The sequence below is a fragment of the Lissotriton helveticus genome, chromosome 3_1, assembly GCF_964261635.1.
Source record: "Lissotriton helveticus chromosome 3_1, aLisHel1.1, whole genome shotgun sequence".
Classification (NCBI taxonomy): Eukaryota; Metazoa; Chordata; class Amphibia; order Caudata; family Salamandridae; genus Lissotriton; species Lissotriton helveticus.
The window spans coordinates 1,944,106,357-1,944,132,726 of record NC_136061.1 but is presented as its reverse complement, the minus strand read 5'-3'; the positions used below and the strand labels follow the sequence as shown (position 1 = coordinate 1,944,132,726).

General features: G+C 45.2%; 1 protein-coding gene across 5 annotated transcripts in view; it reads left to right on the top strand.

Annotated features, from left to right (window-relative positions):
- Positions 1-26,370, top strand: part of DENND4A (DENN domain containing 4A) — a 587,116-nt gene that overhangs the window by 143,031 nt on the left and 417,715 nt on the right. The window contains exon 1 of one of the 5 annotated variants that reach the window (XM_078683022.1): positions 14,471-15,040. The exons of 3 other annotated variants lie outside the window; for them this stretch is intronic. The gene's annotated coding sequence lies outside the window, so the exon portion shown is untranslated. Of the gene's footprint in view, positions 1-14,470; positions 15,041-26,370 lie in introns of those variants that run through there. One more of the 5 variants, XM_078683020.1, reaches the window with a different exon arrangement.

Here is a 26,370-nt window from a genome sequence, read left to right as displayed (position 1 = left end):
TATTGCAAATTATATGCATATTTTACTAATATTAGAGGGGTAGTTGTCTGACTCAAAATGGCATGTGGACAATGTCAGTGGGCGGCACCAGTGTTTGGAATGGGGCACAGCCTCTTATGAGAAATTTGAGGCACAACCCCTTTTTTAAATTTTATTTTACAAATTAAGCGCAGCTTTTGCCCCGTGGCATGTGCCAAAGGAGGACGGACCCCTTTCCATCAGCATTCTGTACCGCCAGCCTTATCTGATTCGCATCCATCATTCGTTGCTTGATGTCAAAGATAAGAACAGAAGTTATTAATATGCATGGTATCTTCGAAAACACAGATATCTTCGGGGTAGCTAGGAAGAGGGAGGACTTAGGCAATCTTTTTAACCACAAATCTGTAGCAGACCAAGTATAGCATTTAAAGTGAAGCATCGATAGTCCGTTGATGACAGCCCCAAGACTGGTGGTTAACCATATTCTGGTGCAAGCCTACTTTTGGAGCTGCCTCATAGGACTGGATTGTTGGTTGCAGTCATTGGCCTTTTGGTAGGGTGATAAGAGGGGAGAGTTCTGTTGTTTTCTGAATGTAAATGGTCTTTAAAAAATTGGTAGCGAGGAGCTAGTATTTGTACATTTTCGTGTGCCATGTATTTACTCTCCCTGCTGCAAATAGCAGAATCCATACATCTACCGCTGGGCCTGCTGGAGATCCATTTCAGAGGGTGCTGGGATTGATCCAGAAAGCAGGGGTGCAACTAGTCCCGAGCATGTCAACCACTGGAGGTGGGGCTAACACTCCAAACAAGGAGGCATGGCTATCCTTGGATCCAGTGAAAAACATAGAGTGATCAATTGTGCATGTTACACATGAAGGTCAAACCTGACAGGATAGAAATAAGCATGTTTTAGTGGATGTGACGGTGTTTACAGGTAACTTACAGAGATCTTTACAGAGGGCAATGAGTGATTTGCCAACTAAAAACCAGCATCTACAGATTTCAGTACAAAGCACTGAAGAACCACTTTTTGCCAAGTTATTGCAAGGCAAGGCCTATTTTTGCCAGTTCTCCGAATATTTCTTCTGTGAAATAACAATGAGCTCCTGGACTATTTTTTTATTTCATCTTCAGAAAAACTCTCCTGTCTGACTGTTAACCAAAGATACACTTTCAGTCTGTTCATCTGTACTTTAAAACATATGCTTATTTGAGGCCATGCACATGCATCTCAGAATATTGGGCTTAGTGGGTTAACATACCTGATTTGGGGATTTGTGACTGGCAAGCCTCGGGTTTGATTCCTAATGCATCTTCCTGAGATTTAAGTGTCAATCAGCTGACAATATTAATACCTGTTAATTACTCTGCCTGTAAACTGTGCTGTTCTAAATTAAAATAAAATAGTTGTTATTAGCACTCCACGTGGAGCAGGTATTATATGAGATGATGAAGCTATATCCACCAGACTGAAAGCAAAGGCAAAAAAGTTAGTTGCCTTAAAAAAACTTTGCAACAAATTGTATTCTAGCATGAAAAAGATGCAAGTATTCTTCAAGCTCCAGAACACATAGAATGTGTGGCTGATGGTCAACTTGATCCGGCCCCTGCTATTGCACCTTATGTTGACTGGGTATCACTGGGCCAGATGTCCTGGATAATTGGATCCCACCAACATAATATTAAGTTGTTCAATGGGCTACTTCAATCTGCAGGCAGATGCTCATAAAGTAACATGTTAGCCGTTGGACTGAGTGCTGCCAGAGAAGTCTAGTATAGTGCTGTAGTCATGATATTAAGAGAGAGGCAAGAAGAAAGAGTGAAAAGGATGCAGTGGTGGATGTTTGGATGGTTGAACAGATGGATGAACTGCTAAACGGATGGGGAATGGATGGATGTATAGAAGGGTGAAAGGATGGATTGATTAAAAGTTGAAAGGAAAGACAGCAGAATGGGTGAAGGTAACACTTCTAGGTAGGATCAAGATTGCTCTTTCATCTGCTTTGAGGCATTAGAGGTAGGATTGGAAGTGGAGGAGTATTTTAACTTTCTGGCCTTTTTTTAGATTGATGGCCCTTCTTGGACATATGCAGGCTAGAAAGTTTCCTGTAACAAAACCATGACTGTGGCCATGGGTTTCAAAAATAAGTGATGGGTAGCCTGAAGACTGGAGGAAGTGGTGGCTGAAGATGATGATGAAAGCAGTTTTTATAGTGCACAGCTACTCCAAAAAGTGTCCCGGCACGTAGCGTAGGTTGAGAAGGTGGAACACTTTATATATAATCCTGCACAAAAAGCCAGGATTTGAGCCTTTTTTTAAACACTGCAGCATTACTCAAAGCGCAAAGCTCTAGGGGAGGCTGATTCCATGCTACTGGGCCTAGGTAGGTAAGACCTTCCTCCTGCTCTAGCACGTCGAATTCTGGGAGTCGCTGCTAATATTGTTAGCAGACCTCAGTTTTTTAGATGGAGCATGGAACCTGAACCTGGTTCTAAGATAAAAGATTAGATCAAGATCGTGGAGAGGCTTGATGAATCGGATGATTGGTATTCAATTCAAGGAATAAATGGTGATCTGAGCTTTTTCTTGAATACTAGGCGTTGCTCGAGCTCAGTTTTGAAGATGCATTAATAATTGGTTATATTAGGATTGGCTATAGGAAGCAGTGTTAGTTGGGTTCAATTTTGTGCCAGTCTTTAGTTGATAATCTGAGAGGTTGATGCAAGCAACAGTGGTGGTGGACCTGGTGGTTTGAACAATCAGTGGTGGTTGGCATGAGGCGGAAGGAATCAGTGTGATGTTTGACGAGTTGGTGAAAGTTGACCCAATAGCTTAAAGAAACAGTGGTGAATGATCTTTAGGCTGGAGCAATGAGTGGTGTCTAATCAGAGGTTGTCAAATCAGCAGTGATGAGCTTGAAAGGTCGTAGAATCAGTCGTGATTGACCTGAAACTTATCATATCAGTGGAAGGTTCTAGGGTAGTGGTGGACTTGGGGGCTTCAAGTATTATGGTGGTTTCATTGGTGGTTGATTTGGAAGCCTAAGGACTTCTAATGCTTAATCACGATGAAGAAAAGAATTGCAGACTATGTTGCATTTGTGACGAAAAAGACCTCTGTATTCGGCTTATTTAAGTGAAACATTGTGATGAATAGATCTATTTATTCTTTTGAATGTTATAAAAAGAAGCCGGTGTTCAAATATCATGACTTTAAGATATGAAACTATAAACAGTGATTATAATCTCAGCAGATAAACCTATTGCACTTAGTCCAAATAGAACACTGCATCAGATTTTCTCTAACCCCGCCTGCTTGCAAGCCTCTGTTTACTGTTTTAGTATTTATTTTCCCAAATACTTGGGAACTGCGTGTATAAATTGATATTTTATGTCAGCAGGAGAAACTGACAATCAGTTTTCATTCTGAGGAGCATTAAATGTTAAATGGGGGCTTATAGTATAGCGTTGTCGCATTCCACGCTTTTATTTGATGTGGCTTAGAAGTTCTCAGACTAGCAACAAGTTGACGGTGGAGGATCAACGTGTTATTATTTTTAATAATATACTTTTTATCTAACGCTCTCAGTATATGCAGGCGGTTTACAGTCAGTACCATATTAATTATGCTCTGTATTGATGGCAAGCCCTATTGTATATTGCTTGTCTTTGTTCATTTTTTATTCTGTTTTTCCTCAACTATGTCAGGGTTTTTTACCCATTATTTTTTTTAACATTTATTTTGAATGATTACGCAGTCTCATTCTTGCTTCTGAAATCCGTATTTACATGAATATGCAATGAGTATTAATATAATACAACCACAAGGAAGGAATCACATTACTTGAAAGAAAAAGAATGCAGAATAAATCTGTATAGTGAGAAAACAAGGCAGAATTTGGACCGAGTGAAGGAAATAAAAACGGAAAAACAATTGTTGGAATAACTCATACATATTGCCAGTAAACAGTCCTACAGGCTCCTCTCTTTACTTGGACTCAGTGCTTTATGTGAGCCGGTGTTTGCAGGTGGGGGCCCACGGCACTCATTTTTGAGGACTGGAACGTATATTTGTTCACAGACTTTGATCCAAAGCAAGAGAGAGAAAACCACAAAAGGAGAAATAAGGAAGAGAAAGAAGAAAAAAACAGTGCCAAAGGACAAAAGCAGGGATGAAAAAGAACCTGCAGGATTGAGGCAAAGAGGCAGGAAGTGTCTGGTAATAGATGAAAGCAGATTCTGGTGAATTAAGCCTATGCAGATTTTGTATTCGGCACCGTACCTTCAGTAGCGCCCTGATCGTTGTCTTCTGAACAGAATTCAATTACATAATCTTTAACAAATTAAACCCTCCCTGGAGTGCGGTGTCCAGTTCTGAATTTGCAGTCTGCAGTATTTTGTCCAGATCTGGGGGCCTTATTTGGAGTGCTATGTCCAGTTCTGGAAGCCTCCTCTGGAGTGTTGAATCCCAGTCTGGAGACCTACTCTGGAGTGCCTCATCGGGAGTGCTCTGTTCAGTTTTGGAGACTTCCTTTAGAGTGCTGTTTCTGGTTCCAGGTGCTTCATCTGGAGTGCTGTATCAACTTCTAGGGGCCTCCTCTCGGGTGCTTTGTTAAGTTCTGAAGACCCTCCTGCTGTGCTAATTTAAATGATAACATTTAGTCTGTGATTGAGACCACTGGAATCTCGAATAAGGCAACCTAGGAGGAACTTTTTAGACTATAGCAACATTGAATAAGCACCAGCAAATAAAAACGAGGCAAGGATGAAAAACATAACCTATTGATTCAATAAAAGGGACAAGGCTAAAATATAAGCAGACAGAGAAGTACATGAAGGAACAATGGAGTTGCTGAATGTGAGTTAGTAAATGGAATGGTTGGTTGATGGACCAATGGCTGGGTGGTTTGGTTTAAAGAGTTAATTTTATCTGTAAATGACGGAATGAATGCAAGCGAAATGTATAAGAAGATTAATGGGTGGGTGTACACAGAGAGTCCTTTACCTTTGAAGCCAAAACTAGTCCATCTCTGGCATTGAAACCAACCAAGGCAGTCCTATCACAGAAAGGCACTAACGCATCACTACACATCAGAATGCTGTACTCTGTAGGATGTACGCAGAAAACACAGCAGTTTTGCCTGTCATCAGAGCCTAGTTTCTGGAGGTGGGTGCCCATGAACATACACTGGGATCGATACTTGGGGCAAAAGAGTAATGTCTTGCAAGGAACGGTTGAAGCTCACCTTGGCGGGCTGGATGAAGATTTCTTCCAGATTGTATGCATTTCTCTGAGGTCTTATATTTTTCAGAGTTTGAAAGCTATGTCTTTGTGATCATTACAGGAGTATAAGATATTCCATGAGCTGCACTCATGAATAAATGAAACAAATTGTGCAGTGTTTTTTGGGGGTGGGGGAGTTTTATATAGTGCAAACTTAAATGCAATCATAACAATAAATGTACAAAGTCATACTGTGTTAATAGTCACCTATACAATTCCACAACCCTGACACACTGGCCTTCCAAAATAAAATACGGCACAAATATAACATTAAATATCGAAAATATCAAATTTGTTTATTCTTTATATTTTTGCAATTTATATAAAAACATAGTGAGAATTACACCACAATAATCCAAGTGCATCCTACATTACACACACACTTGTTCAAACAAACAGAAACATACCCACACATACTCATACGTACTACAAAATGAGGGTTCAATATTTGACAATATATTGATATATACACAAGCAAATACCCCCGCGCATATATTGGTCTCACTGTACGCCGATGATATTACGCTCTATATACGTGACCCACAGCAAAACTTAAACCCCATCCTTAGGGAATTTATAGGGTTCGGTAAATTCTCGGGGGTTCAGATAAACTGGGGTAAGTCCTGTATATTCCCCCTCACTGATGCTACTACTCGCTTCCCATTGGATTATCCGATGGAATGGTGCGAGGATGAATTCAAATATTTGGGTACGAACTGATGCATCTTAATTATGGGACTACTATGGTGCGTATAACAGACAATATATCGCGTTGGATAACGCGCTCCCTATCTATGACGGGGAGAGTCTCACTGATAAAAATGATAATACTGCCCCAACTGCTTTATTTGTTTCTGAATATCCGGTTCCACCCGGGAACTTATTTTTTTAAGCAGCTGCAGTCCCAACTGACGAGGTTAGTGTGGGGTGGGAAGCACCCAAGATTGCAATGGAAAGTGCTTATTAGGCCGTATTCCCAAAGGGGGTTCGGTATCCCCAACTTCGAATTGTATTATCATAGCGCACAGGCGCATTATGCCTACTTTTGGGTACATCAGCCACGTTGCATGCCTCAGGTAGCTGCGGAGCACTGGCTCACCCAGCCGGTTCCCATTGATGGTGCGTTGTATGGTCCACTTCCAGGCAGGGATGAGACACCAACTACTGATACTTGCACTATCGTAGCGTGGACTCACGTAAGTAAGATGCTGGAGGCGCCTATGCTGTATTCGCCATTACTACCACGTGTGTACCATCCCGATCTGCCTCTTCTACAGGAAGTGCTCTTCCATAAGTTTAAGGAGCACACGCACATACATACCTGGGGGGACTTATAGCATGAAGGGAGATTCCGCTCGAGTGATCATGTCTTCCAGGGTTTACAGCGTAAACCTTTAGATACCATTCTATATATCCGTCTTAGGCACGGAATCCGTTCTATTACTCCAGATTTCCCTGAGGAACCACCAACTCTTGCCCCATTGCAACTGGCACTTCAAGGCGAGACGGCTAAGCGCCTGGTAAGGTGATATGCAGAATGGTACACACACAGAGGGAGGAACCAGTCGCATTGGTGAGAACGAAATGGGCTCAGGAACTGGGTATGGACATAACAGAAGAACAATGGACATTCTGTTCACTACAAACTTAGCGAGTCTCGGCCAGTAGTAGGCTGAGAATAATTCATTATAATTTTCTGCACAGACTGTATTATACCCCAGCTCGGATGCACTGATACAAACTAAGGGACACTGATATATGTGACAGGTGCCAAACCCCTGGTGCTGATTTTCTGCATCTGGCATGGGAGTGTACGGAGATATATGTGTATTGGCTGCTGGTCTTTGAAGCTTTGTCCTCAATGGTGAATGGGCGGATTGAGGCAACACCACTGATGGCTTTTTTGGGGTATGTTGTACCATTACGAGCGGAGCACCGTAAGTTGGTAGCCTTGGCACTGTTACTAGCTAAGAGGAGAGTGGAATTTCGTTGGGGCAGGGGGAGGGCACTGAAATTCAAAATGTGGCTTAATGATTTAATATATTGTCAGGAGCAACTTGCGACGTATGCAGAACTGTTGCCTTTTGCGTCCAGACCACAGGATATCTGGGCCCCACTGCAATGTTATTTATTATCGCGCTCTCAGACAGATACATCACAGACTGATGGACTTGCTCACACACAATAGGGCACCTCGCGCGCTAGCGTCTGCTATAACCAATGATCCTGGTGGAGGTGAACTGTCTGGTTTTTGAGTCGGATGGGTGGTGAGAGCAATTGCTCATTCTGTATTCACATATGACTGAAATGGTATATGGTGGCAATGTGCATATTATTGCTGTATGATGTACATAATCTTCCTCCTTTCTTTTTTTTCTGTACCCTAATGATCCGTAGCATTTTTCTTTGATCATGTATCTGATTGGGGTGGAGATATGCTGGAACTATTGCAGGTGGGCTGAATATTGTCTTTTGGAAGGTTGCTGGAGACAGCTGACTACGGCTCTGAAAACTGTTACATCACGTTATTACGAGTATGTGTGACCACATGTTTACTATATTTGTGAAAATCAATAAAAAGAGTTAAAAAAAAAATACACCCACGCATTATGTAAAGCAATTTATTACTCTCTGATACCAACAAAGAATGGAATAAATAAGATCAATGATAAAATTAATCACATGAAGAAATTAATCAGTTAATAGGCATGACAAATTGTCCATGGTAAAAACAAACTGATAACCCTACCTGGGAGCCCGCCGGTATCCCGTCTCATTCCCGTTTCAGCAGGTGGCGCTGGACGGTTACCCCTAGTTGCTGCTCTCCTTACGTAGGTTTATCAGTTTGTTTCTACCATGGACAATATGTCGTGCCTATCCTGGGTTCTGTTAGAAAGGAATGAGTGGCCCCTATGAGGGTTCATTTTATTCTTGGACTCTCCAGGTTATTAGTCCTGGTCCTATCTCCTAGGACGGTGATATTATTCTCTCGGCCGTCCCATTAAAGTTGGCTTGGGCCTAGAGCCCACTTATTATTCGTGTTGAGTCTGATCTTCTGTTACCATCTCCTTGGTGATCAGTTGCAGGCGCGTCCTTCCTTGTTTCTGTTCATGATCAGTGCGCCCTGAAGAAGGTGAGACCCACATTTGGATCAGAAACTGAAACGCGCATCGGCGCTGGAGCTCTTTTTGGCAATGTGATGTTTTCTCATGTCTCCCCCTGCTGAGAAGAAATTGGACTTCAAACATGAATTGCACTATTAACTGATTCATTTCTTCATGTGATTAATTTTGTCTTTGATCTTATTTATTCCATTCTATGTTGGTATCACAGAGTTATAAATTGCTTTACATTATGCGTGGGGGTATTTGCTTCTGTGTATATATCAATATCTTGTCAAATGTTGAACCCTGATTTTGTAGGACGTATGAGTATGTGTGGGCATGTTTCTGTTTGAACGAATGTGTGTGTGATGTAGGATGCGCTTGGAATATTGTGGTGTCATTCTCACTATGTTTTTATATAAATTGAAAAAATATAATGAATAAACAAATTTGATATTTTCGGTATTACATTTTTTTTTGTACCACTAAACTACGTCACTGCACTCTATGGCACTCTGCACCATTCTACTCCACTGCACTCTGCTCTGCACCACTTTACTCTGCCACTGCACTCTACGCCACTCTACACCACTCTGTGCCAGTGCACTCTAAGCCACAGCACTATACTCTGCAAAACGCTACTCTGCACTGCTGCACTTTACGCCACTCTATTCTGCACATACGACACCACTGAACTTTACGCCCCTCTACACCACTCTATACCACTGCACTGTGCCACTGCACTCTACTCTGCACTACTCTACTCCATTGCTCTCTACTCTACGCCACTGCACTTTACGTCACTCTACTCGCACCACTCTGCCACTACACTTTATGCCTCTCTGTGCCACTTCACTCTACTCTGCATCACTCTACACCACTAAACTCTACGTCACTGCACTTTACGCCACTGCTCTCTTCGACACTCTGCACCACTCTTCTGCACTGCACTCTACTCTCCATCACTGTACTTTATGCCACTGCACTCTATGCAACTCTACACCACTCTGTGCCACTGCACTCTAAGCCACAGCACTATACTCTGCACCACTGTACTCTACGCAGCTGCACTCTACTCTGCGCCACTGCACTCTACACCACTCTAATCTACTCTGCCCCACTGTTCTTTATGCCACTGCACTGTACGCCACTCTACATCACTCTACGCAACTGCACTGTACGCTACCACCCTACCCCCCTCTACACCACTGCACTCTATTCTGTGACACTCTACTCTGCGCCACTGCACTCTACGCCCTCTACTCTCCACCAGTCTACACTACACCCCTGCAATCTACTCTGCACCACTCTATGCCACCACCCTCTGTGCCACTGTACTCTACACCACGCTATGCCCCTGCACTGAACTCTGCTCTGCAGTACTGCACTCTGTGCAGCTGCACTCGACTCCGCACAACTGCATGTATTGCCAATGCACTCAATTGTATTCTACTCTGTGCCACTGCACTCTGCTCCACTCTACTCTGCACCACTCTATGCCACTGTACTTTACGCCCATCTGCGCCACTGCACTCTACTCTGTATCACTCTATACCACTGCACATTATGCCTCTGCACTCTATGGCACTCATCATCACTCTACTCCTCTGCACTCAACTCTGCACCACCGTACTCTACGCCACTCTGCTCTACACTCTAAGGCACCACACTATACTCTGCACCACTCTGCTCCACTGCACTCTAAACCACTCTAATCCACTCTGCTTAATGCCACTCACTCTATGCCACTCTGCTCTACACAACTCTGCGCCACAACACTGTACGCCACTGCGCCCAAGCCTGCACTACTCCACACCATTGCACTATATTTTGAACCACTGCACTCTACTCTGCACCAGTCTACACTACGAGACTGCAATGTACTCTGTACAAGTCTATGCCACTGCCCTCTGTGTCACTGCACACCACTCTAATCTACGCCTCTGCACTGAACTCTACTCTGTATTACTGCACTCCACACAACTGCACCCTACGTCACTCTACTCTGTACAACTGCATTTATTGCCACTTCACGCTATGCCATTCTACTCCCCACCACTCTACTCTATGCTCTTTTCTATCACTGCACTCTGCCATACTCCACTCTGTCTAAGCACTCTCCCCCACTTCTCCCTACTCTACTCTGTCACTCTACTCTATGCCATTGCACTGTACAACACTCTACGGCACTGCACTGTACACCACTCTACTCTATTCTGCACCTCTCTACTGTGCTCTACCCCAGTGCACGTTATGCCACTATGCTCTACTCTACGCCACTGCACCACTCTATGCCACTGCACTCTACACCAGTCTACTCTACCCCACGCCACTCTACACCACTCCTCTCCACTCAATGACACTCTACCCCACCTCACGCTACGCCACTTGAGTCTGTGCCACTTTAGTCTACCCCACTTCACTCTACACAACTCTGCTAAACTGTACTCCATACCAATATATACTCTATGCCTCTGCACTTTACACCACTCTACTCTGCCAGTCCACTCTACACCACCCCAATCTACGCCACTACACACCACTCTACGCCATGCCACTCCTCTCTGCTCTACTCCACACTGCTGTACAACATGGCTAAAAGACATTGGCAAAGCCAATAGCTTTCATGTAGGCGAAACCAATTGGCATTTCCAATCCTTGTTTATTTTCTAACTTGTTGGTCCATCTCTGGGTTAGACTGTGGGTGTCATAAAGAGGATGGCAATAACGGGTCATCAGTGTGAAAAGACCAGTGTTTTCAGTGGCACAACCACTGCCAGCTACATCCATGGGAATCCACTGATTAGGGTGCCTGACACCAGTATCAAAGGAATTTCCCAATTTAAAGCAGCCTCTCCAGTACCAGGAGTGTCCTATCATTATGGGAACACCATGCAAACCATGACGGTCCCACACTAAAGAAAATTCTTACATTTCACATGTGCTGAGAGAACTCCCGAGGCGTTACAGATATGAGTTAAATTTTTATGAAGACAGTCCCCCCTATTTGGGGTCTTTCATTTTAACTAACTTAATTGTGTAAATATTTTCAACTATTTTATATTGAGAAGGAAACATTTTTGTTCACATTTCAGTCGCTTTGCAAATTAACATAACAATGCCTAGTATATATATTACGTTCAAGTTAAATGTGATTGCAGTGCATATGAGAGTTGGGTTTTTAGAAGTATTCTGTTTCACCAGTCTTTCCTTTGCATAACAGGGAAATTAAAGGGTACTCAAATTGTAAAGCGCTCTGATATCCTTCGGGATCAAGTTCGCGCTTTATAAAACTTTATAAATAAATACTGACCACACCATCGACAAGCTTTGTTTCCCCATCACCTGTCTTATCAACCACCCCTACCCCGCAAAGCCCTACTTCTTCCCATCTGGCCTAAATGCAGCCCTCGGGCACGCCACAGACCATACTTTGTGGCCCCTGGGAAAATGTGTCTGAGTACCCATGCTCTACTCTGAAGCAATCTGCTCTACGCCACGGCACTCTGAACCACTCTACTCCACTTTGCGCACCCCCACTCTACGCCACTGTGCTCTCCCCCACTTCTTTATGCCTGGCACTCTACCGTGCACTACTCCACTCTACGCCACTTCAATTTATTCTGAAAACTATCTAGTCTATGCCACGGCACTCCTCTCTGCTCCACTCCTCTCTGCGCCACTCCTCCTCTCTGCGCCACTCCTCCTCTCTGCGCCACTCCTCCTCTCTGCGCCTCTCCACCTCTCTGCGCCACTCCTCCTCTCTGCGCCACTCCTCCTCTCTGCGCCACTCCTCCTCTCTGCGCCACTCCTCCTCTCTGCGCCACTCCTCCTCTCTGCGCCACTCCTCCTCTCTACGCCACTCCTCCTCTCTACGCCACTCCTCCTCTCTGCGCCACTCCTCAATGCACCACTCCTCAATGCACCACTCCTCCTCAATGCGCCACTCCTCCTCTCTGCGCCACTCCTCCTCTCTGCGCCACTCATCCTCTCTGCGCCACTCCTCCTCTCTGCGCCACTCCTCCTCTCTGCGCCACTCCTCCTCTCTGCGCCACTCCTCAATGCACCACTCCTCAATGCACCACTCCTCCTCAATGCGCCACTCCTCCTCTCTGCGCCACTCCTCCTCTCTGCACCACTCCTCCTCTCTGCACCACTCCTCCTCTCTGCACCACTCCTCCTCTCTGCACCACTCCTCCTCTCTGCACCACTCCTCCTCTCTGCACCACTCCTCCTCTCTGCGCCACTCCTCCTCTCTGCGCCACTCCTCCTCTCTGCGCCACTCCTCCTCTCTGCGCCACTCCTCCTCTCTGCACCACTCCTCCTCTCTACGCCACTCCTCCTCTCTACGCCACTCCTCCTCTCTGCGCCACTCCTCAATGCACCACTCCTCCTCTCTGCGCCACTCCTCCTCTCTGCGCCACTCCTCCTCTCTGCGCCACTCATCCTCTCTGCGCCACTCCTCCTCTCTGCACCACTCCTCCTCTCTGCACCACTCCTCCTCTCTGCACCACTCCTCCTCTACGCCACTCTTTTCTACGCCACTCTTTTCTACGCCACTCTTTTCTACGCCACTCTTTTCTACGCCACTCTTTTCTACGCCACTCTTTTCTACGCCACTCTTTTCTACGCCACTCTTTTCTACGCCACTCTTTTCTACGCCACTCTACTTTACACCATTGCACTGCATGCCTCTCTACTCTAAACCACTGCACTATACACCAATGCACTCAGCACCACTATACTCAAAATGAACGCACTCTACTCCAACTACTCTGTCCAACTGCAGTCTATGCCACTATACCATACACTGCAATACTCTACGCACTGCACGCTACACAACTCTATGCCACTCTGTTCTTCTCTCTACACCATTGTACTCTACGCCACTGCTCTTTACACCGCCCTTCTCTAAGCCAATGCACTCTACGACATTCTACTCTGCAAGACTCACTACTGCACCTGATGTCACTCCACACCATTCACTCTACGCCCCTGCACTCTACACCACTCTATTCTACTCTGCACCACTATACTCTATGCCACTGTTCTCTGCACCACTCTTCTCTGCACCACTCTTCTCTGCACTACAGCACTGTACTCTACACCACTCAACTCTACTGCTCTCAACACCAGTGCACTCTATGCCACTGCATCACTTCACGTCACTCGAATTTATTCTGCACCACTGTACTCTACACTACTCTACTGTACCCCACTGCACTCTACACCTCTGTGCGACTCCACTCTACCCTACACCACTCAGCGCTACTTCACTGTACTCTGAAAAAATCTACTCTACAACACTTTATTCTACGCCACTGCAATCTACTGTGCACCACTCTGTCACCGCACTCTGTGCCAATGCACTCCACACCACTTTACTCCTATACCCCACTAACTTTTGCCCATGCTTAACAGCAGCTGCGTTGTTGTACAACATGGCTAAAACATACCGGCAAAGCCAATATCTCTTGCATAGGCGAGACACAATGGCTCTGCCAATGTTTGTTACCTAAAGCTGCCAGGTCATGTACCCAGGAGCTTCTTTGGGGGGAAACATGTTTGAATAGACAGCAGACAAGTTTAAATTTGGTAGCTCACGGTGGCCATACTGTAAAACTCCGAATGAGTTCATGTTTGATGGGCTTTTTTCTGGCAGTCAGTTCATTTTTTCTGTTTCTCGCTAAAGCTTTCTGTCTGTCAGTCTGTCTCTCTAGTGCAAGTTTCAAAATGTCTGAAATCTGGATTTTTTTCTGGGTGCCCATTCACGATTTCGTTTGTACCACTACTACTTTGTTCTGTCTCATCTATAGTCTATTTAAGGCTGTTTTGTCTCTAGTTTTTCATTATCTCTGTACTCTACCTCAATCTGTTTTCTTCTCTCGGGGGTCATTTCACTTTTCTGTCTGATCAGTTTTTTTGACTCACTTTGAACTTTTTAAAGACAGTTTGTTTCTCTTTGTCCCTGGTTTGCACAGGCTTTGCGCCTGTCTGTACTTTCAGTTTCTCTTATTCCAGCTTTCGTTTGCTGCCTGCTTGCTCTCCCCGCAAAGGCCCCTGCAGCAACTGGTGCCTTGTTTTACGAGCAGCCAGCAGAGCAGATGCATGCTGACAGGGCTCGTGAGCGTTTCTTCCTGGAGCACCGCTCTCCCCGCCCCTGGAGCATGAAGGCTTCTCGTGCAGTTCAAGGTTACAGCCGCCGAGCGCACATTCCTCAGATCCTGATCTCAGCTGGAGGAGGACATGACTTTCATCAGAGGGCGGTCTTTGGGGACGCCTTGGAAGGTGTCCCTTCCTCCGAGGCGCTCCTGAGCGGGGCTTAGAGTTCTGTCAGGGAGGTTGGAGGGTCGGGTCCGCGTGTCTCAGCCCCCTTATATTCCTTGAATAAGGTGCCGGTCTGCCAGTCAGTGCGCTGCCTCACTCCTCTCCAGACGCGTCTTAAAGCCCGCAGAAGGGGGCGTGCTATGAACGGGCACCTTTCTGGGTACCTTGGTAGCGCTTGGAGTTCCGCGCCGTGGGAGTCACATACCACCCGGGGACGTGTTCAGCAAGAGTCAAGATGCTCTGAAGTCCGCGCCTCACTGGAAGTCGGGCCAGCTGATGAGCAGGTCTGTTGTTTCTGAGGACTAAAGGGGATAAACCGAAAGAAAATCTGACTCATACGGTAAGCATGAGGGTTTAGGCGATGACTCTCTGTCTTTGCATGCAGGAGCAGCCGGGAGGCGCCGGGGCTGCAGGAACTGAAATAAGCAGATGTATATGTCCGGTCAGGGTCGAGGATGCCTCCCGAGGTGTGTTTTTTGTTGCTCGACTTTGCGCGAACTCGACCCGAAGGTATTGGAGCGCTTTATATGCGCACCAGTTGCATTCATTTTTGGTAGGCAGGGGGAGTTTAAGTGACTTGTCTCGAATCACAGGGTGCTGAGCCGACGCCAAGGCTCGAACCTGGTTCCCCAGCTCCAAAGTCGGCAGCTCTGGCCGTAAGGCTGCATCCTCTCCTGTGCTATTTTATAATTTTTATTTTTATTTATGCGATTTTATATAGCGCGGACTTTACCCGAAGGTGTCAGAGCGCTTCACAATAGGAGCAGTAATGATACATGAGGAGAAAATTACAAGTGAACAAATTACAAAAGCAAACGTTAAGTTACATGAATCAAAAGTGACAATAGTGAGCAACCAAAATACACGAGGTAGCAATCGGTACATTACAGGAGGAAAAAGTGATTTGTGTGCAGGTTACAAAAGCGTACAAAGTACAAGTAGAGGTATAATGCTGCAATAAATGGCAGACACTACAGTACAAGAACAAACGTTACACAGGCAATGGTGGCTCTTGTGCAAGTATCTAAAGCAAACAAAATGTAAGAGGTAGCATACAGTGTGTTACAAGAGAAAAGTGACATGTGCAAGTTACAAAAGGGTACCATACCCAGGTATAAGGATAATACTGCAATAAATGGTAAACACTCAAACTGCCAGAACACACTGGGAAGGCACTTCCATAGTCATGGACAATAGAATTTTCAATAATGGGCGGTCTTCTTTCAGATGATAGAGAGGGCGTGAATTAGATTTGGAGGTGTCTTTGGTGGAGGAGAACTTTGAGGTCCATTTTGAAGGCGGGGATGACCTCACCACAATGGCCAGCTATGATGCGTGCTTGTTGGTCCACGCCGAGCCATCCTCCAAATGTTCCAAACCCCTGAGTACTAAAGGGCTCTGGGCTGTAGCTCGAGCCGGCCGTCTAACTGCTTTACAGCCCAAACAGAAGTTCCTGACAAGTAGATTCTCATTCACAATATAGTACTGAGAATCTACTTGGAAGAACAGGATGGAAAAACAGAAGTTTAAGAAGCATGCAGAAGCGAAGAAACGCGGTGTAGTTTTAAAAGTGATAGATGATGTGAAATCCCACTATGTGCCTTTTTTAGTAGCAGCAATTACTTTTAAGGCACATTATAGGGTAGAGCGTGGTGACCCCCCAACTACCAGAGGCCACGAAACGGGAGCAGCTAATAATGAAAAGCATTTGTGTGAAGGTCGTAAATCCATGATTCCGAAATCGGTGTTTTTCCATATTTTATTATACAAAGCTTTTCCTACAATTAAAACATTGTTATCGTTATGTCGCCTTCATGAATGAACAACAGTGATGCAGTTAAAGGGATTTGCATGAGTGACTCCCCTCTTGCCATATCAGGGAATACTTAATAATAATAATAATCCACATTTGTAAAGCGCACAATCACCCGTAAGGGTCTCTAGGCGCTGGGGGCCGTCGGGAAGATTAAGCAAGCTATTGCCCAGAGTCACATGGTGCTGGGCTAACCTGCCGCCGGATCCCCAGATTCCAGCGTCAGTCGCCCTGGCCGCGGCGCCACACCTCTTCCTCACTTATGGATTATGTATTATCCATTTTTATTTGTAGAGTTTTGTATGGGACGTAACATGTCCCATGCTTGTAGCTTTGGCATTCTGCTATAAAAAATTCAACATTTAAAAAAACGCTAGCATACGAAAAAGAAGAAAACATCCTTCATTTGTTTCAGGGCATAATACAAGCAGATAAGATAACTGGGTGGCTAGAGTGCTTGCTTTTGAGACTTGTGTGTAACCTTCAGATAACAAAAACTTTTTTCTGGACTGATTAAAAATGTGTCCTTCTGGTGGTGATACAACGAGCATCATTCTGTTCCGTAATAATATCGTTTAATATTCGAAGTAACAAGAAACATTTCAGTTTGAGCTACATGAATATGAGATAGATATAAGTGAAATTTGAGCTATGTATGTAGAATTATGGATATTGTATTGTATCAAAATAATGCTATGCATGTTATCCTGCAGTATCTATGCTGCGATATATCCTACACTATAAGGCTAGACCCTGTGTAGGCTGCGATAATGCTATGACCATTGTAACACTATCTTGTGTGTATGTATGCCATGCCTTATGCTTTTTATAGGCGTAAGATACCCCCACGTTCTGCTACTCCTCTTGTCTGAAGACTGATGTGCCATAGGGCACTGACAAGTTCTCAGTTCTAAAAAGGCGAGGCACCTTAAGATCTCCTGCAAGTTCTTTCTTCTTAAGAGTAATGTTTGTATTTTAAACTGCCTTTACCTCTCTCATGTACATTAGCTAGTTTGCAGTTATGAGAAAAATAACATCACTCTTTTATTTACTGTTATAATGCTAATTTATATTAAAGTCTGGGGTAGACAACACAGCGGTCAACCTTACCCACTGCATATTATATATATTGAGTGGGCTTGGGGGTCCATCAGTTTCGACCACTGGCTTTATTGGACTGGACTCTTTAAGCCAATGGCTTGAGACTTTGTTAATCACTTCTCGAGCCCAGTGTAGTTCCCCCTCACCTCATCCTAGTGGCTAATTTGTGTTTCCTTCCGCCTCCCTCGTGCTTGCATTGTTGGACACCATTCGGGGGGAGAGGGGGGGGGGGCAGGGGGAGTGTGAAGGGTAAACAGTGGCTTCTTAACGTGGTAGTTAAGCTCTTTTGCCACTGCTTTCCTTGGATCCGTACTGCTACGGCTCAACAACTGTACCTAGTACAACCTTTTCGACATTTGACTGTCAGGTAGTAAGGGGAGGCAATCACAGGCTTCTCAGGGGATTTAGTGGGGGGGGTGGGGGGCAGAGCTCAGAACTCAACAGCCAACCAACAGAAACAATAATTTAATGTCCAGCCCAGTGCTTCTCTTTTATGTAAAAATAAAGTACTTTAATACGGCAGTACTTAATATTACACATGCCAATGTAATGGGTAAAGTATACAGAGTTGTACCAAGCAGTGTTCTAACAGTGGGTTGCTATGCCCGCCCGCCCCTGCCTTTCCCTCATGTTATGGTGGTGATCCCTCTATTACCACCCCTACGCCTCTACAGGCTCAGGCAAGAATAGACTCGACTCAAGTGTAGGTGGCTCAAAAAGTTCTCACTGGCTCGATGAGCAACTCATTTAAATGTTTTTATTGTTCCCTTTACACATCAGTCAGTCAGTCAAATTTGCTTTATTCAAGGTAAAAACTCATAAAAGCACAGTAAAACAATTTTGTTTCGAATTAAGATACATTTGAATGCTCCAATAAAATATCATTGTTAATGATAAATTTACAAGTTAAAAATGAAGTGGTTTCTAAAATTAATTGTACAAAGCATTTTGATAGACTATTTAAGAACATAAAACATCAATAAGTCAGACGTTAAAATCAGGGGTAAGAGGGAAAAAACAGGTTAATCACACTTCATGATACAAATTTCCTTCTAATTGCCCATGCCCACCCCAGGAATTTTGCAGCCGCCACTGAAATGACCGGCAAAGTGCTAGTGCAAATTAATCTTAGGGCCACCTTACTGTCCTTGGTGCCTAGGAGTTTACACATTGCTATTAGCCAAACGCGTCGGGGGTTATGTAGGCCCTACAGACAAATAAAAGATGGGCAATAGTTTCAACCCCTTTTTTGCAAGCCGGACAGACATTTCAATCAATCAATCAAGGACATTTATAGAGCGCACTACCTACCCGGAGGGTCTCAAGGCGCTGGGGGGGGGGGGGGGGTGCCGCTACTGCTCGAACAGCCAGGTCTTGAGCTTCTTCCTGAAGGATAGGTGGTCTTGGGTCAGGCGCAGGTTGGTCGGGAGGGAGTTCCAGGTCTTGGCGGCCAGGTGGGAGAAGGACCTTCCTCCTGTTGTCGTTCTTCGGATGCGGGGGACGGCGGCGAGGGCGTGGCTGGCTGATCGGAGGTGGCGTTTGGGAGCGTAGAAGTTGATGCGGTTGTTGAGGTAGCTCGGGCCTTGATCGTGTAGGGCTTTGTGTGCGTGGGTGAGGAGACGGAAGGTGATCCTTTTGTTGACGGGGAGCCAGTGCAGGTCTCTCAGATGTCCGGAGATGTGGCTGCGTCGGGGGATGTCGAGGATGAGTCTGTCTGAGGCGTTCTGGATCCGCTGGAGTCTCTTCTGGAGCTTGGCGGTGGTTCCGGCGTAGAGGGCGTTGCCGTAGTCCAGTCGGCTGGTGACGAGGGCCTGGGTGACCGTCTTCCTGGTCTCGATGGGGATCCACCGGAAGATCTTCCGTAGCATGCGCAGGATGTTGAAGCATGACGAGGAGACGGCGTTGACTTGTCTGGTCATGGAGAGGGAGGAGTCCAGGATGAAGCCCAGGTTGCGTGCGTGGTCTGTCGGTGTGGGTGCGGTGCCCAGGGCGGGGGGCCACCAGGAGTCGTCCCAACATTTGAGTTGGCTTCAGCCCATCTGCCTGTTAGTGATCTTACTGGGAGTGACCCTACTCTGAGCTGGAAATAAAGTTTCCGATCCCCAGGCTTTGTGATCTCATCCAAGTAGGGCTCCAAACTGGGAGAGACTTTCACTTCCAAGTAACGACCCGCCATAGATGAAGGAGCAGCGTCATTCCATTTCTGGTAGGCAACCATTTCCCAATACCTAGCTTTTAAAACCTCTTTGGATGGGAACTGGGCTAGCTCAGGATTCTCCCACAATCCCTTCATGCCCATTTTAGATAATACTTTGGATAGTTCTTTAAGCCAGCTTATTTTGTGAAATATGTCGGATTTGATTACATCCAAGAAACCCTGGGCATAATGCGCAAGTTCCGGAGTGACCCAGATACGACGCCAATATAATATAGGTCTCAATCTGGCCATGTCCGAAACCGTTTTCCTACCCAATTCATAACACAGCGGTTTCATGGGTGTACTTTTGGGGAGACCGATTAAACTTCGCAAAAAATTATTTTCAACAAGTGTCAGTGGCCCTAGGATGTCATAGCCCCAGATTTCGGCACCATAGAGAGCCGAGCTGATGGCTTTGGCCTCAAACACTTGGAGTGCTGGTTGTATCGGCTTCGTCAAAGATTTTCTATGCTCCACAGTTAGGGCTCCTGTATTTGGGCGAAATTTGAGAGCCGCCATTTCTATGTGCTTCCCCCAGTTAGCTACCTTTGCAATGTGGTTGCCCAAATAGACAAAGTCCGATACCTTTTCCACTTTTTGCCCGTCCATAAAAAAGTTCCCTTTAAAGCTTAGGTGCGGGTTGAATACCATGAGCTTCATCTTTGTTACATTGACTTCTAGCCCACGGTCAATGCAAAAGCCCTCGAAAATCTGCAGAGCACGCTGGAGTCCACTGGGGGTTTTGGAAATAATAAAATCGGAGTCTTAACTCCAGCCAAGGATGGGGCATCTACATCTCCTAATAACATTCGTTCTGCTATCCCGTTGATATACAAGGAGAAGAGCATAGGTGCCATAGCACACCCTTGGCGTACACCCCGCTCGACAGGAAAATAATTGGTAACTTGCCCGTGTCCCCCGGACTGAATTTTAGCGTGATTTCCCTCATGCAGCCTCATCACAAGAGATAAAGTTTCCAGCGGCATGCCCATCTGACTTAAAACTTTCCACAGCTTTGACCGGGGAACTAGGTCAAATGCTGCTCGCAAATCAATAAAGGCAGCATAAAGGCTACCTTTCCCTATCAGAACCGTCTTCCAGTGTAGTAAAGCGAAACAGAATATCTGATCTGTAGTACTGGTCAACCTGCGGAAGCCTGCTTGAAAGGGGGACATAATTTTTTCTTCTTCTGCCCAGACCATTATTTTCTCTAGGGTCATTTTCCCTATGACCTTTTGTACCGGGTCTATTAGGCTAATAGGCCTATAATTCCCGGGTAATACTTTGTCGCCCTTCTTATACACGGGGATTATTACAGCCCCTAGCCACGACTTCGGTACCGGGGCCCCTAGCGCCACTGCATTTGCCAACTTCACTATATACCTGCCCCATCGGGCTTTATTGTGGAGAAAGACATCTGCTGGGACCCGTCAGGTCCGGGCGCTTTCCCCCGTGAAACTGAATCAAGGGCCACCACTGCATCGCTCATATTAAAGGGAGGAACCAAATGTACACTAGTCGCTGGGGCTTCTCCGGGCTTATCCTCTGGACGGCATGCATATTGGGGACCAAAATATTCAATCCACCCGCTCTGGGTTACATAATTAGTTGGCGGTTCAGGGTGACCTCCTCTCCCCCACTTAACTATACTCCAAAAAAGTCTGGAGTCCTTCGCAGCACTGGCACTTTTTAGATCTTGCCAGTTTTGCTCGTCCCATTGCTTTTTAGACCTCAGTATACAGGTCTTGTACTCCAGCCTTGCTTCCCTGACAGCAGACGGGTTTCTTTTTTTGATAGCTAGACCTAAGAGTGATCTTGCGGATCTGCAGGCCTTGTTTTACCACCCTTTCTTTTAGGCCTTTTATTGCTACCAGCAGATTTGGATACTACCCTATAGAAGTGGCCCTTTATAGATTCAAAAAGGTTGTCGTGCAACCTTGTAATTTCTTTCAGGCCATTTACTATATCTGTTCCACCCTCCATTCTGGCATCCAGGGCATCAGTGGTTATATCTAGTTCCTCGTTAATACTCTCTAGGACCTCACTTTTAACCTTCACTTGAGCCCATCTCACCCGCCTCATATCATTTGTTGGAACAATCTCTGCTATGGCCTTTTCTCTATTGTTTGACCCCTGTGAGGCTCTACCCCATAAGAGGTGTGTGATACATAGAGGGTTGTGGTCGCTCTCTTGCCTATCCACGACCTTCATGTCCTTAATCAGGTGCCAAATTGCCATACTACAAATAGCATAATCAATTCTGCTCTGCGAGCGACCATTATCAAAAGTGTCTACTCCTTGGGCGTCACTCACTGTTCTTCCATTGAGTGCTCTAAGCCCTCTTTCGCTACACAAGGCATTGAACTGTATTATGCTATCTGTCCATTTCTTTACTGGTTTGAGGTTCAGTTTGGGGATCCCCCACTGGGAATCCTCATCATCCCCTGCATGCCAGTCATCAACAATGAGAGGCTCGAAGGTCATATTTAAGTCCCCTGCCATTATTATATTGTTCTCTGGGGACTGGGTGTCAATCAACTGATCCAAAACTGCCAGAACCTTAGACTTCCTGCCACCTGTCCCTCTAACGTATAGATTATAAATGTCTAAATGACTCCCTACTTCAGTCGTTATCCTAATCAGCTGTATATCACTGCTACCAGTCGGAAGCTCTAGCACTGTAACAAACAGTGCTTGACGTACCCAGATGGTTAACCCCACTTTCGGGCGACCCTTGGGACCCTTAAGGGCCGGCACAAAAAAATTCAAGAAACCCAAAAGAAACTGAGGCTCACATCGTCTTAAGCGGGTGCATCCAGCTCGCCTCAGTCTATTGTCCACTGGTGCCGGCTGAACCCTACGGGTTATCTGCTGGTTGCTTGTGCCAGTGTGTGCAGTGGATGCAAGTTGAACTTCCACCATCACAGCTTGACTCTTCTTTCATGGGGGTATCGTGGCAACAGCTTCTCTCAGCACAAGATTTGTGGAATAGTCTCTGGGAGGTCGGTGTGCGACAACCTCGGACTCCAGCAATGGTAGCCCTCCTGATCAGCTGTGATCAGGGGTTTAGGAGTGGGAGTTCCAACTTCTAGGCTGAGTTATTTGCGGTGGTGTTTTGGGGCAGTTGTGGTCTCCGGACCAATCAGGGTTCTCTATTTCGATGGCAATGTGATTTTCCTCCTCTGATTCTAAGCTGCAGCACCTGTCTTTCACGCCTGGAAAGGACTGTCACGTTTCCCCGGAATATATGCTCTAGTACAGTGTTGATATAGCTCATTCTTGATCTGCCCTGAGGGATTGGGCGAGCCCTTTAAAGTACAGGTCACTCCCTGATCGCTATCTTGTGTCATCTACTTTCCCTGGTGCTCCTCACATTGTGAACATGCTGGGCTGCTCTTCATTGACGGTCTCTTACTGCCTGGCCAGGCAGACTCCTTCATTCTCTCAGCAGGCAGACTTCTACCCTCTTTAGGCAGACCCTCAGCTCTTCTAGATTGAAATCCAGACTCCAGGTGATTTCCTTCACCTTTGGGAAACTAGCTGCCTGACTGACTCCAGTCCTGGGTGCAGTGCTTAATTAGTAAAATATTAAGTCCAGGTGCTCACATTTTTGTAGGATGCCACGCCCACTCTCCCGCATCCACCCACATCCTCGACGGACTTCACCCTCTTACTCTATTTGTCGCAGACACATTAATACTACTTGGGTAGCACAGCAATCGGGATTGTACTGCAGGTCATTTACAAAAAGTAAACAAGTACTAGCGTGAATTAAAATTAAACATTACATACTTTGCCTTTTGGTTTTAATTAGAGGCCTGCTGCTGCGCGAGTCAGGGCGACACACGCTGCTTGCCTCCTGAGTTGACTCGACTGACTGCGCAGTACTCTTGAGCGGGTGAAAGTTGGGGACATTGGTCTGATCTGCATTGGTCCAACTCCTCAAGAGGAAAGATGATTCAACACCAAGGAGGAACGGACGGCGCCGCATGCTCCCATTCCCTACCAGAGCAGCTGCTAATCTCCCTTGGGTAGGGTGGCACCAAAGAGGCGGATTCCAGTTTTGTGTTGATCCCTGGAAATACATTTTAAAATCCTGGTGACCTGAACCTCTCGCCTCGCTCTGGCAAGCTACCTTCGTCAACCCCAAGCCTATCTTTGGCTTACCTATGCCAAGGCTAGTCAGACAGTTATCGCTTTCCTTTTTTGCTTAAAAGTTGACAATACTTGCATCGTCTGTGCTAACTGGCCATTTGTTGCTATTTGGCAAGCAAGACCTGCGCCATACATAAGGTTTATAAGAGATGAATAATATCTCTAAGCTTTCTTAACTCGAATGGGACATAGGTAAGTGCCCATCCCAAAACTGCCCCAAAATTATTGTCATATATTAATTGTTATGTTATTTGCCTTCATCTATTCTAGCCCACACACCTGTTGATGCAAATTTATTTAACACATCTGAAAAATTATTTCCGATGAATGCTAACCAATTGGATACAAAGCCGAATCCTTTTGTGACCAAATACATCTGTGTGGAAAAACAAATCTAAACACCGTAATGAAAATCAAATTGCAATAACGCCCAAATAATTAGCAATGATCAACAAAAAAGAAATGACAAAAAAGAAATAAATTATGAGCAAAACAGATTTGTAGCAAGAATGCATCATTTAGTGTCAAAAAAGACACTTTGCTCCCTGACTCATTTGAATTTGTGACAAATATATTTTGGCTTGTATCCGAAACGAAAAGCCTTTTGACATAAAAAAAAACATGCGACCTGAAAATCAAAATATGGAAAAGATTGTCGAATTGACAGTTTGTGGAGGGTTGGGCCCTATTTTCAAATCATTTCCCCTCTACTAATAATCGGACAACATCGATTTATACTTTTGTGAGGCACCAAAACCTTCGCCATGAACTGCCTGCTAGATCATGGCTAAATTAGGCCTGCGTAGCCAAGGTACTGACATACTCATACTGACTAACGCTCTGTGCAGTGATTCTGCTGACCACCTATTCAGCTGGGCTGGATGGGAGTAGAAAGTGTCCAGCGTGACATAAAACCCCTCTGTATGTTACAAGGGTCAGCACAGTGCACCAGGACACAGTCCGGGAGAGTCCCTGCAGTTAGCTGGAAGCCCGGTGATGTCATAAGACAGATGGAGCTTTATAATTTGTAAACTACTGGTAATGTGTGCCCTTCCTGTATCTGAGGCGTACTTGGAGGGCTGGAAGGTGCTGTATAATGTGTTCCGTGCATGTAAATCGCTGTGCGGTCTCAAGGTAGGTGCTATCAGTGTAACATGATTGAAAAGCGCTGTGCGATATGAGGGAAGAAAGTACTGTGTAATGTGTACCGTGTTAAAAGCAGTGTGAGATACGAGTACAGAAAGTCTACTGTATGTAAACTGTGGTGTCATCTGTGGTAAGACGGTGCTACAGAATGTGTAAACTGTGCTTAGAGCGCTGCGAAGACTGATGAGTTATGCTGTAAATCAGCCAAAAATTTTGGATTTAAGGTGTGCCGGAAGGACGAGTGTAATGAAGGCTTGCTTGCATGAGCACAAAAGAACAACGGTATTGAATGCAAGTGTGGTTTCAATGTAGAGTTTACTTTGGCTTTAATATCAATCACAAATGTGAAGTGCACCACCAAATAAGAATTCCAAAATAATTTTGTCCGTCAAATTGGTGCAAATCCCCAAATCCTTTATTCTTCACATCGGTATTGTTAAAACAGCCAACACGTTTCGTCCAGCTTCCATGGACTTCATCAGGGCTGTGAAGCATACAAAACATATAGTGTATAATGCAGCAAATATAACGTCTAAAAAGACTAACAGTGACCCATTTCTACATACAAAACACCCCAATATTTAAACCAAAAATCCACATGTATAACTACTCGGACAGTATTTACACTTTAAGACCAACACGATACATAACAATAATAATATGATAATGAAAAAAAGACGAAAAGAAAAGATATCAGGGATAATTTAAGGAACAATGAACCGTCAATAGTCTTGGCTAGTCATGGACGATAGACATGCTATTTGTTTAAAATAACTTGTTTGCTTAAATTGAATCCAAGGCAAGGTTATAGGTTGAAAAGAGTGAATGGCTAGTAAGGCCCGTTTTTAGAGGTGTTTAGAACATGGAGGCAGCCAATGAAACATACCGTAGTATTAAGTCATATTCTTCTCAGACTGTCATCGGTATCAGCACTGTATGGTTCCTGTATGTTAGTGTTTTCGTTCTGTATACCTATTCCCTCATGAATCCAGGGTAAGTTCAGTGACACTCCGCGTCTGTGCGTAAGGAATGAAGTAATGATAATCTTGAGGTTAGGACCCCCTGTTCAACGTAAGTGGTCCCCAAGAAACCCATAGGACTCTGTGATGTCTGTTCCCAAGTGGTCATTTATATAAGTGCTTTATATAGCTACAATATACCTGGGCCCTCCTATAGTATAAGGAGGTGGCTTGCATGAACACAAAAGAACAACGGTATTGAATGCAAGGGTGGTTTCAATGTAGAGTTTACTTTGACT